Source organism: Phytophthora infestans, genomic scaffold (assembly GCF_000142945.1).
Source record: "Phytophthora infestans T30-4 supercont1.21 genomic scaffold, whole genome shotgun sequence".
Classification (NCBI taxonomy): domain Eukaryota; phylum Oomycota; class Peronosporomycetes; order Peronosporales; family Peronosporaceae; genus Phytophthora; species Phytophthora infestans.
This window is the reverse complement of record NW_003303738.1, coordinates 55,550-59,435: the sequence shown is the minus strand read 5'-3', so window position 1 is coordinate 59,435 and position 3,886 is coordinate 55,550.

The following is a 3,886-nucleotide window of genomic DNA, read 5'->3' as shown; positions in this document are numbered from 1 at the left end:
TTCCGATCCTTCGCTTCCCGAGCCGAATAGTCCGTTTAGCGTCGTCTCGTGACGCCTCCGATTTTGCAATCAGGTGTGCTTTTCTCCAAGCAGACGCCGAAAGAGCGTGAACCGTGATCGCGTTTGAAGTCTGCCAGCTCAAAGCTGCAGAGAAGAACTATTCTAGTCTCATGACAAAAGAGCTACTTGCCAATGAAGTATGCTCCTAGTCAAAATCAAGGTACACCCTGCTAAGCTCTCAAGCCTTTGTGATACTTACTGATCATGCGTCGTTTAGCACTGCGACAACAGTCGCCTCATCTCTCTCAGAAGAATAGCACGTGGCTTTCTTCTTTCCGAGTATAGCTTCGAGGTGAAGCCAAGCCCGGGCGCCTTAATGTAGTGGCCGATGCGCTCTCGCGCAGGCCGGACTACGAGTTAGCTCATGTCACGACAGTGACGTCGTCAGTGCCTGACTTGATACGCGGAGCGTATGCACAAGACGACATGTGCGTAGCGCTGCTACGGGCTCTTGGGAGCGAAGCGTTTAAAGACTCTGACAAGGAATTGTCTGGGCGCTTACGCGCGAGGCTGCATCGATACTCGCTCGATGGCGGCCTGCTGTACTACAGCACCGACTCTGAGGACAATTCTCGTGTAGTCGTTCCTCATGATGAGGATCTAAAGTATCGAATCCTCTATGAGGTTCATGATACGCCCGTGGGCGGGCACTTAGGTCGGAAGAAGACCAATGGCTCGGTGAGCTGGATGTACTGGTGGCCCAAGATGTATAAGTGGGTTGGCACCTATGTACGCACGTGTGAGACGTGTCAACGGACGAAGTCCGCGCCGAGCACGGTAGCGCCATTGGCGAGTTTGCCTGTCCCCAAGGGATGTTGGCAGTCCATGAATATGGACTTTGTGTTTGGCCTTCCCAAGGACAAGGCAGGAAACACGGGTATTGTGGTCTTTGTAGACCGATTGAGCAAGATGGCTCATCTAGCGGCGGTGCCGGACACCATAGATGGTGAAGGTACAGCTTTGCTGTTTTTAGACCGTGGCTGAGGCAATTGTCTCGGATCGAGACCCGCGCTTCACCGCGAAGTTCTGGACGTCCCTCTTCAGAGTGCTTGGCACTCGTTTGGACATGTCCACAGCGGACCATCCGCAGACCGATGGTCAAACCGAACGCGTGAATCGCGTTGTAAAGGATATCCTCCGAAGCGTATGCGCTGAGGCGCCAAAACGCTGGAGCCAGATGCTCCCACTCGTTGAGTTCGCATTAAATAATGCAGTGCACGCCTCGACAGGCTACACTCCGTTCTATGTGAGCGGCTTGGTTAACCCTCGCGTCCCACCGACGCCGCCACGCAGTGGCTCAGGGCTTGATGGGGGAGGGATAGCCGAGCGGCTAGCTGATATCAGCCCTGTTGCGGTTCGCAAGCAAGTCAATGACTTTGTCTCTTTGAGACTAAGCGTAATGCGTCAAGTACGCGACGCTATGACTGAAAGCCAAGATATGCAAAAAAGAACATGCAGATGCCAAAGGCAGACGCAATGAAGAAAGGTTTGAGGTCGGAGACCAAGTTTTATTAAATGCAAAAAACCTACCTACTCATGCAGTGTCTGCAGTCTTTAAGACAAAATTGAGACCACGGTTCTAAGGACCGTTCAAGGTCGTGGCCAAGAAGGGCCTAGCGTATACGCTTAACCTTCCGAAGAAGATGCGCACGCATCCAGTCTTCTGCGTTGGCTTACTCAAGTCGTATCAGGACCCTGCTCAGGTGAGCGCGGAGGCGTTGGCGCCAACGGTGGCTCGGCCACGACAGGCTGCGCAACAGCGGGAGGCCGAACCACGACAGGCTGAGCGACAGCAGGTGGCGGGGCCACAAGACGCAACAGCAAGTCGATCTGACCTTGCAGCTGAGCGACTTGACGCTCAAGGTCTGCGACTCGGTTCTGAACCGACTGTGGTTGTTCAAACCAGTCCACGCGGTGGTTCGTCTCATCGAGACCATCTGCAAGGCGACTCAGAGAGTCAGTCGTATCATGGAGATACTGGTTCAGAGAACCCACACGCTGCTCCAGCGCGAGCACGTCGCTGCGACTCGCGACGCGAGAGTCCAGCTGAGGCTCGGCCTCCTCCTGCTCTGCTCGACGAGCACGGCGAGCTCCACTTTCATGTGGAGCGCCTGGTGGCGAGGTGCAGGCGCCAGGGTCGTACTCAGTACCTTGTGAAATGGAGGGGTTATCCTCACTCACAAAAGTCTTGGGAGTTTGAGGTTGTCCTCCGGCAGGACTGCCCTGACGTCGTCGACGCTTTTGATCGGGCACACTCACTGCCCCGCCGCTACGGCGTACGACCGCGTCGTCAGGCGCCGAGCGCTTCCCGCCGCTAAAACGCGGGGATGACAGGTCGGTGGCTGAGCTCAAGCTCCGACCAGGGGCTGGAGCAGCCGGCTCATAGGAATGAGCGGTGCTCGCAGCATGAGCAAGAGGTGGTGACGCCTCGAGGTGATGCGGACGGGGTCCCAGTGTTCGTCGACGTGCTTTCGACTTAGCGAAGTCTAAGCGCAAACGTCTCTCAAGACGAATATCAGTTTCAGAGAAACTTGCTCGAAGAGCATTGTAGGAGGGGAGCCGTCGAGCTCCCTCCACCCAGCTTCGGAATTGTGCTTCATAAGCACGCTGGGTTACCCAGGGTTGAGAACAACCGGAATGGTTCGCATGGAGGGAACCGGTTGGCGGTTGAGCTGCATCTGCAGGCGCGCCTGATACTCCTGAGGAGCTGTGACTTGTGGAGTCAGATATCGCTCTCGGAGCCGGTGCCGTTGCACTTGCTCATCAGCAGTCGAGGCCGCAGGCCCACACGTGTACGTGTTCAGCAGCTGCTGCGCCGCGAGGCGGGCCGCTTCGGCAGGGTTCCGCGGCTGGAAGCCGTAGTCACGGCGTGACGTTAGAACAAGTGGTCGGACCACAGGTCGGAACGACTGCGAGCGCTGCTCATTGGACAACTGACGGCCTTGGGCCTCGTCCAGGTCATTCGTAATGACGTTGTGATCGTATCGATCTTCCTCGTCATACCGCGACAATAGCGGTGGCGCATCGCGCAGCGAGCACAGTGGATTCGAACGTTCATAGAACGGATGCGGTGTCCGCAGGTCTCTTCTTGTTTGGGATCGCGCCGTCGAGCGGCTAGACCTCACAGAGGAAGCTGGGGAAGACGCGGCACCAGTGTGCGACCTCGGAGAGGTTGGGTTGGAGTGATCCTCACTACCCATGGGCTCGTCGTAGTCGACTTCGCCCTCTTCAAGTTCCGAGAACAGAACATCGTTCATTCTGGGCGGCGCGGCTCTGACGAGCTTTGAGCTTTGCTCTCGTCTTGTTGACGGCCCATGGAGCGTTGACCCTGTCGACGGCGATACTCTTGGTGGTACTCTGCCACAGAAAGAGACGAAGATGCTCTTGAAGCCGTTGCGGAGCGCAGTTGGGGGTCTGGGGCCGACGAGGCAGGGGCGGCGCGACGCGCTGGAGACGTTGGGCCGTGGTCGGAGTGTAAGTGCCAGGCATCAAGGATGCGAACGCGTTTGTGAGCTCGTGGAGCTGCAGAACGCAAAGGTGAGGTCTAGTGACCTCCGTTGTCTTGACAAGACGTGACCTCGCTGAGGAAACTTCGAGAACGGAATGTTCTCATCTTAGTGAGGGAGAGTGTAACGGGGTTAGATGGTGTGGGACACACAGGGGTACGAAGTACCCGGAGAGCTAACAAACTCTCAGTACATAAGTTGGAGAGTTAACAAGGTCTCTCAGTACGTTGGCTGAAAGCCACCCGTTATGCATTTGATTAGGTTTAACATGGCTAGATAGTTAAAGAGATACATATACCCCTAGGCCGCTTGGCCGCAAT